The sequence below is a fragment of the Nothobranchius furzeri genome, chromosome 10 (assembly GCF_043380555.1).
Source record: "Nothobranchius furzeri strain GRZ-AD chromosome 10, NfurGRZ-RIMD1, whole genome shotgun sequence".
NCBI lineage: Eukaryota > Metazoa > Chordata > Actinopteri > Cyprinodontiformes > Nothobranchiidae > Nothobranchius > Nothobranchius furzeri.
Window position 1 is genome coordinate 1,851,574 of NC_091750.1, and position 14,589 is coordinate 1,866,162.

Genomic DNA, 14,589 nt, shown 5'->3' on the forward strand with positions numbered 1-14,589 from the left:
TTTCACACAAATGGACCCAGAATGATGTGAAATTCTGCTTCGTGCAACATAATTCTGGGTGCCAATTACAAACCATAAGTGCTAATGACTCAATTCCTTTTTGTGGTTGTAGGGGCTGTTGATTGGAGTACACTAAAACAAACCTGATCTCTCTAGGACATTCAGAAGCCAAGTTATAAGCCCACAAAGGTGTAACTGGACTACTTCTTTGAAGTGACACCAGGCCCGGTGACCTTTGGGACATGGTTTGACCCCCTATAGGAATGTGCAATCATCATGAAACGTTCAGATCACTTACAACTCAATAGATTCTACCTTCTTGTAACGTTTCAGCCTGATTGGACCTTGTTTTCACACAAATGGACCCAGAATGATGTGAAATTGTGCTTCATGCAACATAATTCTGGGTGCCATTTACAAACCATAATTGTAGGGGCTGTTGATTGGAGTACACTAAAACAAACCTGATCTCTCTAGGACATTCAGAAGCCAAGTTTTAAGCCCACAAAGGTGTAACTGGACTACTTCTTTAAAGTGACACCAGGCCCGGTGACCTTTGGGACATGGTTTGACCCCCTATAGGAATGTGCGATCATCATGAAACGTTCAGATCACTTACAACTCAACAGATTCTACCTTCTTGTAACGTTTCAGCCTGATTGGACCTTGTTTTCACACAAATGAACCCAGAATTATGTGAAATTTTGCTTCGTGCAACATAATTCTGGGTGACATTTACAAACCATAAGTGCTAATGACTCCATTCCTTTTTGTGGTTGTAGGGGCTGTTGATTGGAGTACACTAAAACAAACCTGATCTTTCTAGGACTTTCAGAAGCCAAGTTATAAGCCCACAAATGTGTAACTGGACTACTTCTTTAAAGTGACACCAGGCCCGGTGACCTTTGGGACATGGTTTAACCCCCTATAGGAATTTGTGATCATCATGAAACGTTCAGATCACTTACAACTCAATAGATTCTACCTTCTTGTAACGTTTCAGCCTGATTGGACCTTGTTTTCACACAAATGAACCCAGAATGATGTGAAATTGTGCTTCGTGCAACATAATTCTGGGTGCCATTTACAAACCATAAGTGCTAATGACTCCATTCCTTTTTGTGGTTGTAGGGGCTCTTGATTGGAGTATACTAAAACAAACCTGACCTCTCTAGGATATTCAGAAGCCAAGTTATAAGCCCACAAATGTGTAACTGGACTACTTCTTTAAAGTGACACCAGATCCGGTGACCTTTAGGACATGGTTTGACCCCCTTAGGAAAGTGCTATCATCATGAAACGTTCAGATCACTTACAACTCAATAGATTCTACCTTCCTGTAACGTTTCAGCCTGATTGTACCGTGTTTTCACACAAATGAACCCAGAATGATGTGAAATTGTGCTTCTTGCAACATAATTCTGGGTACCATTTAAAAACCATAAGTGCTAATGACTCCATTCCTTTTTGTGGTAATGGGGGCTGTTATTTGGAGTACTCTAAAACAAACCTGACCTCTCTAGGATATTCAGAAGCCAAGTTATAAGCCCACAAAGGTGTAACTGGACTACTTCTTTAAAGTGACACCAGGCCCGTTGACCTTTGGGACATGGTTTGACCCCCTAAAGGAATGTGCGATCATCATGAAACGTTCAGATCACTTACAACTAAATAGATTCTACCTTCTTGTAACGTTTCAGCCTGATTGGACCTTGTTTTCACACAAATGGACCCAGAATGATGTGAAATTGTGCTTCGTGCAACATAATTCTGGGTGCCAATTACAAACCATAAGTGCTAATGACTCAATTCCTTTTTGTGGTTGTAGGGGCTGTTGATTGGAGTACATTAAAACAAACCTGATCTCTCTAGGACATTCAGAAGCCAAGTTATAAGCCCACAAAGGTGTAACTGGACTACTTCTTTAAAGTGACACCAGATCCGGTGACCTTTGGGACATGGTTTGACCCCCTTAGGAAAGTGCTATCATCATGAAACGTTCAGATCACTTACAACTCAATAGATTCTACCTTCCTGTAACGTTTCAGCCTGATTGTACCGTGTTTTCACACAAATGAACCCAGAATGATGTGAAATTGTGCTTCTTGCAACATAATTCTGGGTGCCATTTAAAAACCATAAGTGCTAACGACTCCATTCCTTTTTGTGGTAATGGGGGCTGTTATTTGGAGTACTCTAAAACAAACCTGACCTCTCTAGGATATTCAGAAGCCAAGTTATAAGCCCACAAAGGTGTAACTGGACTACTTCTTTAAAGTGACACCAGGCCCGTTGACCTTTGGGACATGGTTTGACCCCCTAAAGGAATGTGCGATCATCATGAAACGTTCAGATCACTTACAACTCAATAGATTCTACCTTCTTGTAACGTTTAAGCCTGATTGGACCTTGTTTTCACACAAATGGACCCAGAATGATGTGAAATTCTGCTTCGTGCAACATAATTCTGGGTGCCAATTACAAACCATAAGTGCTAATGACTCAATTCCTTTTTGTGGTTGTAGGGGCTGTTGATTGGAGTACACTAAAACAAACCTGATCTCTCTAGGACATTCAGAAGCCAAGTTATAAGCCCACAAAGGTGTAACTGGACTACTTCTTTGAAGTGACACCAGGCCCGGTGACCTTTGGGACATGGTTTGACCCCCTATAGGAATGTGCAATCATCATGAAACGTTCAGATCACTTACAACTCAATAGATTCTACCTTCTTGTAACGTTTCAGCCTGATTGGACCTTGTTTTCACACAAATGGACCCAGAATGATGTGAAATTGTGCTTCATGCAACATAATTCTGGGTGCCATTTACAAACCATAATTGTAGGGGCTGTTGATTGGAGTACACTAAAACAAACCTGATCTCTCTAGGACATTCAGAAGCCAAGTTTTAAGCCCACAAAGGTGTAACTGGACTACTTCTTTAAAGTGACACCAGGCCCGGTGACCTTTGGGACATGGTTTGACCCCCTATAGGAATGTGCGATCATCATGAAACGTTCAGATCACTTACAACTCAACAGATTCTACCTTCTTGTAACGTTTCAGCCTGATTGGACCTTGTTTTCACACAAATGAACCCAGAATTATGTGAAATTTTGCTTCGTGCAACATAATTCTGGGTGACATTTACAAACCATAAGTGCTAATGACTCCATTCCTTTTTGTGGTTGTAGGGGCTGTTGATTGGAGTACACTAAAACAAACCTGATCTTTCTAGGACTTTCAGAAGCCAAGTTATAAGCCCACAAATGTGTAACTGGACTACTTCTTTAAAGTGACACCAGGCCCGGTGACCTTTGGGACATGGTTTAACCCCCTATAGGAATTTGTGATCATCATGAAACGTTCAGATCACTTACAACTCAATAGATTCTACCTTCTTGTAACGTTTCAGCCTGATTGGACCTTGTTTTCACACAAATGAACCCAGAATGATGTGAAATTGTGCTTCGTGCAACATAATTCTGGGTGCCATTTACAAACCATAAGTGCTAATGACTCCATTCCTTTTTGTGGTTGTAGGGGCTCTTGATTGGAGTATACTAAAACAAACCTGACCTCTCTAGGATATTCAGAAGCCAAGTTATAAGCCCACAAATGTGTAACTGGACTACTTCTTTAAAGTGACACCAGATCCGGTGACCTTTAGGACATGGTTTGACCCCCTTAGGAAAGTGCTATCATCATGAAACGTTCAGATCACTTACAACTCAATAGATTCTACCTTCCTGTAACGTTTCAGCCTGATTGTACCGTGTTTTCACACAAATGAACCCAGAATGATGTGAAATTGTGCTTCTTGCAACATAATTCTGGGTACCATTTAAAAACCATAAGTGCTAATGACTCCATTCCTTTTTGTGGTAATGGGGGCTGTTATTTGGAGTACTCTAAAACAAACCTGACCTCTCTAGGATATTCAGAAGCCAAGTTATAAGCCCACAAAGGTGTAACTGGACTACTTCTTTAAAGTGACACCAGGCCCGTTGACCTTTGGGACATGGTTTGACCCCCTAAAGGAATGTGCGATCATCATGAAACGTTCAGATCACTTACAACTAAATAGATTCTACCTTCTTGTAACGTTTCAGCCTGATTGGACCTTGTTTTCACACAAATGGACCCAGAATGATGTGAAATTGTGCTTCGTGCAACATAATTCTGGGTGCCAATTACAAACCATAAGTGCTAATGACTCAATTCCTTTTTGTGGTTGTAGGGGCTGTTGATTGGAGTACATTAAAACAAACCTGATCTCTCTAGGACATTCAGAAGCCAAGTTATAAGCCCACAAAGGTGTAACTGGACTACTTCTTTAAAGTGACACCAGGCCCGGTGACCTTTGGGACATGGTTTGACCCCCTATAGGAATGTGCAATCATCATGAAACGTTCAGATCACTTACAACTCAATAGATTCTACCTTCTTGTAATTTTTCAGCCTGATTGGACCTTGTTTTCACACAAATGGACCCAGAATGATGTGAAATTGTGCTTCATGCAACATAATTCTGGGTGCCATTTACAAACCATAATTGTAGGGGCTGTTGATTGGAGTACACTAAAACAAACCTGATCTCTCTAGGACATTCAGAAGCCAAGTTTTAAGCCCACAAAGGTGTAACTGGACTACTTCTTTAAAGTGACACCAGGCCCGGTGACCTTTGGGACATGGTTTGACCCCCTATAGGAATGTGCGATCATCATGAAACGTTCAGATCACTTACAACTCAATAGATTCTACCTTCTTGTAACGTTTCAGCCTGAATGGACCTTGTTTTCACACAAATGGACCCAGAATGATGTGAAATTGTGCTTCGTGCAACATAATTCTGGGTGCCATTGACAAACCATAATTGCTAATGACTCCATTCCTTTTTTGGGTTGTAGGGGCTGTTGATTGGAGTACACTAAAACAAACCTGATCTCTCTAGGAAATTCAGAAGCCAAGTTATAAGCCCACAAATGTGTAACTGGACTACTTTAAATTGACACTAGATCCGGTGACCTTTGGGACATGGTTTGACCCCCTTAGGAAAGTTCTATCATCATGAAACGTTCAGATCACTAACAACTCAATAGATTCTACCTTCCTGTAACGTTTCAGCCTGATTGGACCTTGTTTTCACACAAATGAACCCAGAATGATGTGAAATTGTGCTTCGTGCAACATAATTCTGGGTGCCATTTACAAACCATAAGTGCTAATGACTCCATTCCTTTTTGTGGTTGTAGGGGCTCTTGATTGGAGTATACTAAAACAAACCTGACCTCTCTAGGATATTCAGAAGCCAAGTTATAAGCCCACAAATGTGTAACTGGACTACTTCTTTAAAGTGACACCAGATCCGGTGACCTTTAGGACATGGTTTGACCCCCTTAGGAAAGTGCTATCATCATGAAACGTTCAGATCACTTACAACTCAATAGATTCTACCTTCCTGTAACGTTTCAGCCTGATTGTACCGTGTTTTCACACAAATGAACCCAGAATGATGTGAAATTGTGCTTCTTGCAACATAATTCTGGGTACCATTTAAAAACCATAAGTGCTAATGACTCCATTCCTTTTTGTGGTAATGGGGGCTGTTATTTGGAGTACTCTAAAACAAACCTGACCTCTCTAGGATATTCAGAAGCCAAGTTATAAGCCCACAAAGGTGTAACTGGACTACTTCTTTAAAGTGACACCAGGCCCGTTGACCTTTGGGACATGGTTTGACCCCCTAAAGGAATGTGCGATCATCATGAAACGTTCAGATCACTTACAACTAAATAGATTCTACCTTCTTGTAACGTTTCAGCCTGATTGGACCTTGTTTTCACACAAATGGACCCAGAATGATGTGAAATTGTGCTTCGTGCAACATAATTCTGGGTGCCAATTACAAACCATAAGTGCTAATGACTCAATTCCTTTTTGTGGTTGTAGGGGCTGTTGATTGGAGTACATTAAAACAAACCTGATCTCTCTAGGACATTCAGAAGCCAAGTTATAAGCCCACAAAGGTGTAACTGGACTACTTCTTTAAAGTGACACCAGGCCCGGTGACCTTTGGGACATGGTTTGACCCCCTATAGGAATGTGCGATCATCATGAAACGTTCAGATCACTTACAACTCAACAGATTCTACCTTCTTGTAACGTTTCAGCCTGATTGGACCTTGTTTTCACACAAATGAACCCAGAATTATGTGAAATTTTGCTTCGTGCAACATAATTCTGGGTGACATTTACAAACCATAAGTGCTAATGACTCCATTCCTTTTTGTGGTTGTAGGGGCTGTTGATTGGAGTACACTAAAACAAACCTGATCTTTCTAGGACTTTCAGAAGCCAAGTTATAAGCCCACAAATGTGTAACTGGACTACTTCTTTAAAGTGACACCAGGCCCGGTGACCTTTGGGACATGGTTTAACCCCCTATAGGAATTTGTGATCATCATGAAACGTTCAGATCACTTACAACTCAATAGATTCTACCTTCTTGTAACGTTTCAGCCTGATTGGACCTTGTTTTCACACAAATGAACCCAGAATGATGTGAAATTGTGCTTCGTGCAACATAATTCTGGGTGCCATTTACAAACCATAAGTGCTAATGACTCCATTCCTTTTTGTGGTTGTAGGGGCTCTTGATTGGAGTATACTAAAACAAACCTGACCTCTCTAGGATATTCAGAAGCCAAGTTATAAGCCCACAAATGTGTAACTGGACTACTTCTTTAAAGTGACACCAGATCCGGTGACCTTTAGGACATGGTTTGACCCCCTTAGGAAAGTGCTATCATCATGAAACGTTCAGATCACTTACAACTCAATAGATTCTACCTTCCTGTAACGTTTCAGCCTGATTGTACCGTGTTTTCACACAAATGAACCCAGAATGATGTGAAATTGTGCTTCTTGCAACATAATTCTGGGTACCATTTAAAAACCATAAGTGCTAATGACTCCATTCCTTTTTGTGGTAATGGGGGCTGTTATTTGGAGTACTCTAAAACAAACCTGACCTCTCTAGGATATTCAGAAGCCAAGTTATAAGCCCACAAAGGTGTAACTGGACTACTTCTTTAAAGTGACACCAGGCCCGTTGACCTTTGGGACATGGTTTGACCCCCTTAGGAAAGTGCTATCATCATGAAACGTTCAGATCACTTACAACTCAATAGATTCTACCTTCCTGTAACGTTTCCGCCTGATTGTACCGTGTTTTCACACAAATGAACCCAGAATGATGTGAAATTGTGCTTCTTGCAACATAATTCTGGGTGCCATTTAAAAACCATAAGTGCTAACGACTCCATTCCTTTTTGTGGTAATGGGGGCTGTTATTTGGAGTACTCTAAAACAAACCTGACCTCTCTAGGATATTCAGAAGCCAAGTTATAAGCCCACAAAGGTGTAACTGGACTACTTCTTTAAAGTGACACCAGGCCCGTTGACCTTTGGGACATGGTTTGACCCCCTAAAGGAATGTGCGATCATCATGAAACGTTCAGATCACTTACAACTCAATAGATTCTACCTTCTTGTAACGTTTAAGCCTGATTGGACCTTGTTTTCACACAAATGGACCCAGAATGATGTGAAATTCTGCTTCGTGCAACATAATTCTGGGTGCCAATTACAAACCATAAGTGCTAATGACTCAATTCCTTTTTGTGGTTGTAGGGGCTGTTGATTGGAGTACACTAAAACAAACCTGATCTCTCTAGGACATTCAGAAGCCAAGTTATAAGCCCACAAAGGTGTAACTGGACTACTTCTTTGAAGTGACACCAGGCCCGGTGACCTTTGGGACATGGTTTGACCCCCTATAGGAATGTGCAATCATCATGAAACGTTCAGATCACTTACAACTCAATAGATTCTACCTTCTTGTAACGTTTCAGCCTGATTGGACCTTGTTTTCACACAAATGGACCCAGAATGATGTGAAATTGTGCTTCATGCAACATAATTCTGGGTGCCATTTACAAACCATAATTGTAGGGGCTGTTGATTGGAGTACACTAAAACAAACCTGATCTCTCTAGGACATTCAGAAGCCAAGTTTTAAGCCCACAAAGGTGTAACTGGACTACTTCTTTAAAGTGACACCAGGCCCGGTGACCTTTGGGACATGGTTTGACCCCCTATAGGAATGTGCGATCATCATGAAACGTTCAGATCACTTACAACTCAACAGATTCTACCTTCTTGTAACGTTTCAGCCTGATTGGACCTTGTTTTCACACAAATGAACCCAGAATTATGTGAAATTTTGCTTCGTGCAACATAATTCTGGGTGACATTTACAAACCATAAGTGCTAATGACTCCATTCCTTTTTGTGGTTGTAGGGGCTGTTGATTGGAGTACACTAAAACAAACCTGATCTTTCTAGGACTTTCAGAAGCCAAGTTATAAGCCCACAAATGTGTAACTGGACTACTTCTTTAAAGTGACACCAGGCCCGGTGACCTTTGGGACATGGTTTAACCCCCTATAGGAATTTGTGATCATCATGAAACGTTCAGATCACTTACAACTCAATAGATTCTACCTTCTTGTAACGTTTCAGCCTGATTGGACCTTGTTTTCACACAAATGAACCCAGAATGATGTGAAATTGTGCTTCGTGCAACATAATTCTGGGTGCCATTTACAAACCATAAGTGCTAATGACTCCATTCCTTTTTGTGGTTGTAGGGGCTCTTGATTGGAGTATACTAAAACAAACCTGACCTCTCTAGGATATTCAGAAGCCAAGTTATAAGCCCACAAATGTGTAACTGGACTACTTCTTTAAAGTGACACCAGATCCGGTGACCTTTAGGACATGGTTTGACCCCCTTAGGAAAGTGCCATCATCATGAAACGTTCAGATCACTTACAACTCAATAGATTCTACCTTCCTGTAACGTTTCAGCCTGATTGTACCGTGTTTTCACACAAATGAACCCAGAATGATGTGAAATTGTGCTTCTTGCAACATAATTCTGGGTACCATTTAAAAACCATAAGTGCTAATGACTCCATTCCTTTTTGTGGTAATGGGGGCTGTTATTTGGAGTACTCTAAAACAAACCTGACCTCTCTAGGATATTCAGAAGCCAAGTTATAAGCCCACAAAGGTGTAACTGGACTACTTCTTTAAAGTGACACCAGGCCCGTTGACCTTTGGGACATGGTTTGACCCCCTAAAGGAATGTGCGATCATCATGAAACGTTCAGATCACTTACAACTAAATAGATTCTACCTTCTTGTAACGTTTCAGCCTGATTGGACCTTGTTTTCACACAAATGGACCCAGAATGATGTGAAATTGTGCTTCGTGCAACATAATTCTGGGTGCCAATTACAAACCATAAGTGCTAATGACTCAATTCCTTTTTGTGGTTGTAGGGGCTGTTGATTGGAGTACATTAAAACAAACCTGATCTCTCTAGGACATTCAGAAGCCAAGTTATAAGCCCACAAAGGTGTAACTGGACTACTTCTTTAAAGTGACACCAGGCCCGGTGACCTTTGGGACATGGTTTGACCCCCTATAGGAATGTGCAATCATCATGAAACGTTCAGATCACTTACAACTCAATAGATTCTACCTTCTTGTAATTTTTCAGCCTGATTGGACCTTGTTTTCACACAAATGGACCCAGAATGATGTGAAATTGTGCTTCATGCAACATAATTCTGGGTGCCATTTACAAACCATAATTGTAGGGGCTGTTGATTGGAGTACACTAAAACAAACCTGATCTCTCTAGGACATTCAGAAGCCAAGTTTTAAGCCCACAAAGGTGTAACTGGACTACTTCTTTAAAGTGACACCAGGCCCGGTGACCTTTGGGACATGGTTTGACCCCCTATAGGAATGTGCGATCATCATGAAACGTTCAGATCACTTACAACTCAATAGATTCTACCTTCTTGTAACGTTTCAGCCTGAATGGACCTTGTTTTCACACAAATGGACCCAGAATGATGTGAAATTGTGCTTCGTGCAACATAATTCTGGGTGCCATTGACAAACCATAATTGCTAATGACTCCATTCCTTTTTTGGGTTGTAGGGGCTGTTGATTGGAGTACACTAAAACAAACCTGATCTCTCTAGGAAATTCAGAAGCCAAGTTATAAGCCCACAAATGTGTAACTGGACTACTTTAAATTGACACTAGATCCGGTGACCTTTGGGACATGGTTTGACCCCCTTAGGAAAGTTCTATCATCATGAAACGTTCAGATCACTAACAACTCAATAGATTCTACCTTCCTGTAACGTTTCAGCCTGATTGGACCTTGTTTTCACACAAATGAACCCAGAATGATGTGAAATTGTGCTTCGTGCAACATAATTCTGGGTGCCATTTACAAACCATAAGTGCTAATGACTCCATTCCTTTTTGTGGTTGTAGGGGCTCTTGATTGGAGTATACTAAAACAAACCTGACCTCTCTAGGATATTCAGAAGCCAAGTTATAAGCCCACAAATGTGTAACTGGACTACTTCTTTAAAGTGACACCAGATCCGGTGACCTTTAGGACATGGTTTGACCCCCTTAGGAAAGTGCTATCATCATGAAACGTTCAGATCACTTACAACTCAATAGATTCTACCTTCCTGTAACGTTTCAGCCTGATTGTACCGTGTTTTCACACAAATGAACCCAGAATGATGTGAAATTGTGCTTCTTGCAACATAATTCTGGGTACCATTTAAAAACCATAAGTGCTAATGACTCCATTCCTTTTTGTGGTAATGGGGGCTGTTATTTGGAGTACTCTAAAACAAACCTGACCTCTCTAGGATATTCAGAAGCCAAGTTATAAGCCCACAAAGGTGTAACTGGACTACTTCTTTAAAGTGACACCAGGCCCGTTGACCTTTGGGACATGGTTTGACCCCCTAAAGGAATGTGCGATCATCATGAAACGTTCAGATCACTTACAACTAAATAGATTCTACCTTCTTGTAACGTTTCAGCCTGATTGGACCTTGTTTTCACACAAATGGACCCAGAATGATGTGAAATTGTGCTTCGTGCAACATAATTCTGGGTGCCAATTACAAACCATAAGTGCTAATGACTCAATTCCTTTTTGTGGTTGTAGGGGCTGTTGATTGGAGTACATTAAAACAAACCTGATCTCTCTAGGACATTCAGAAGCCAAGTTATAAGCCCACAAAGGTGTAACTGGACTACTTCTTTAAAGTGACACCAGGCCCGGTGACCTTTGGGACATGGTTTGACCCCCTATAGGAATGTGCGATCATCATGAAACGTTCAGATCACTTACAACTCAACAGATTCTACCTTCTTGTAACGTTTCAGCCTGATTGGACCTTGTTTTCACACAAATGAACCCAGAATTATGTGAAATTTTGCTTCGTGCAACATAATTCTGGGTGACATTTACAAACCATAAGTGCTAATGACTCCATTCCTTTTTGTGGTTGTAGGGGCTGTTGATTGGAGTACACTAAAACAAACCTGATCTTTCTAGGACTTTCAGAAGCCAAGTTATAAGCCCACAAATGTGTAACTGGACTACTTCTTTAAAGTAACACCAGGCCCGGTGACCTTTGGGACATGGTTTAACCCCCTATAGGAATTTGTGATCATCATGAAACGTTCAGATCACTTACAACTCAATAGATTCTACCTTCTTGTAACGTTTCAGCCTGATTGGACCTTGTTTTCACACAAATGAACCCAGAATGATGTGAAATTGTGCTTCGTGCAACATAATTCTGGGTGCCATTTACAAACCATAAGTGCTAATGACTCCATTCCTTTTTGTGGTTGTAGGGGCTCTTGATTGGAGTATACTAAAACAAACCTGACCTCTCTAGGATACTCAGAAGCCAAGTTATAAGCCCACAAATGTGTAACTGGACTACTTCTTTAAAGTGACACCAGATCCGGTGACCTTTAGGACATGGTTTGACCCCCTTAGGAAAGTGCTATCATCATGAAACGTTCAGATCACTTACAACTCAATAGAATCTACCTTCCTGTAACGTTTCAGCCTGATTGTACCGTGTTTTCACACAAATGAACCCAGAATGATGTGAAATTGTGCTTCTTGCAACATAATTCTGGGTACCATTTAAAAACCATAAGTGCTAATGACTCCATTCCTTTTTGTGGTAATGGGGGCTGTTATTTGGAGTACTCTAAAACAAACCTGACCTCTCTAGGATATTCAGAAGCCAAGTTATAAGCCCACAAAGGTGTAACTGGACTACTTCTTTAAAGTGACACCAGGCCCGTTGACCTTTGGGACATGGTTTGACCCCCTTAGGAAAGTGCTATCATCATGAAACGTTCAGATCACTTACAACTCAATAGATTCTACCTTCCTGTAACGTTTCCGCCTGATTGTACCGTGTTTTCACACAAATGAACCCAGAATGATGTGAAATTGTGCTTCTTGCAACATAATTCTGGGTGCCATTTAAAAACCATAAGTGCTAACGACTCCATTCCTTTTTGTGGTAATGGGGGCTGTTATTTGGAGTACTCTAAAACAAACCTGACCTCTCTAGGATATTCAGAAGCCAAGTTATAAGCCCACAAAGGTGTAACTGGACTACTTCTTTAAAGTGACACCAGGCCCGTTGACCTTTGGGACATGGTTTGACCCCCTAAAGGAATGTGCGATCATCATGAAACGTTCAGATCACTTACAACTCAATAGATTCTACCTTCTTGTAACGTTTAAGCCTGATTGGACCTTGTTTTCACACAAATGGACCCAGAATGATGTGAAATTCTGCTTCGTGCAACATAATTCTGGGTGCCAATTACAAACCATAAGTGCTAATGACTCAATTCCTTTTTGTGGTTGTAGGGGCTGTTGATTGGAGTACACTAAAACAAACCTGATCTCTCTAGGACATTCAGAAGCCAAGTTATAAGCCCACAAAGGTGTAACTGGACTACTTCTTTGAAGTGACACCAGGCCCGGTGACCTTTGGGACATGGTTTGACCCCCTATAGGAATGTGCAATCATCATGAAACGTTCAGATCACTTACAACTCAATAGATTCTACCTTCTTGTAACGTTTCAGCCTGATTGGACCTTGTTTTCACACAAATGGACCCAGAATGATGTGAAATTGTGCTTCATGCAACATAATTCTGGGTGCCATTTACAAACCATAATTGTAGGGGCTGTTGATTGGAGTACACTAAAACAAACCTGATCTCTCTAGGACATTCAGAAGCCAAGTTTTAAGCCCACAAAGGTGTAACTGGACTACTTCTTTAAAGTGACACCAGGCCCGGTGACCTTTGGGACATGGTTTGACCCCCTATAGGAATGTGCGATCATCATGAAACGTTCAGATCACTTACAACTCAACAGATTCTACCTTCTTGTAACGTTTCAGCCTGATTGGACCTTGTTTTCACACAAATGAACCCAGAATTATGTGAAATTTTGCTTCGTGCAACATAATTCTGGGTGACATTTACAAACCATAAGTGCTAATGACTCCATTCCTTTTTGTGGTTGTAGGGGCTGTTGATTGGAGTACACTAAAACAAACCTGATCTTTCTAGGACTTTCAGAAGCCAAGTTATAAGCCCACAAATGTGTAACTGGACTACTTCTTTAAAGTGACACCAGGCCCGGTGACCTTTGGGACATGGTTTAACCCCCTATAGGAATTTGTGATCATCATGAAACGTTCAGATCACTTACAACTCAATAGATTCTACCTTCTTGTAACGTTTCAGCCTGATTGGACCTTGTTTTCACACAAATGAACCCAGAATGATGTGAAATTGTGCTTCGTGCAACATAATTCTGGGTGCCATTTACAAACCATAAGTGCTAATGACTCCATTCCTTTTTGTGGTTGTAGGGGCTCTTGATTGGAGTATACTAAAACAAACCTGACCTCTCTAGGATATTCAGAAGCCAAGTTATAAGCCCACAAATGTGTAACTGGACTACTTCTTTAAAGTGACACCAGATCCGGTGACCTTTAGGACATGGTTTGACCCCCTTAGGAAAGTGCCATCATCATGAAACGTTCAGATCACTTACAACTCAATAGATTCTACCTTCCTGTAACGTTTCAGCCTGATTGTACCGTGTTTTCACACAAATGAACCCAGAATGATGTGAAATTGTGCTTCTTGCAACATAATTCTGGGTACCATTTAAAAACCATAAGTGCTAATGACTCCATTCCTTTTTGTGGTAATGGGGGCTGTTATTTGGAGTACTCTAAAACAAACCTGACCTCTCTAGGATATTCAGAAGCCAAGTTATAAGCCCACAAAGGTGTAACTGGACTACTTCTTTAAAGTGACACCAGGCCCGTTGACCTTTGGGACATGGTTTGACCCCCTAAAGGAATGTGCGATCATCATGAAACGTTCAGATCACTTACAACTAAATAGATTCTACCTTCTTGTAACGTTTCAGCCTGATTGGACCTTGTTTTCACACAAATGGACCCAGAATGATGTGAAATTGTGCTTCGTGCAACATAATTCTGGGTGCCAATTATAAACCATAAGTGCTAATGACTCAATTCCTTTTTGTGGTTGTAGGGGCTG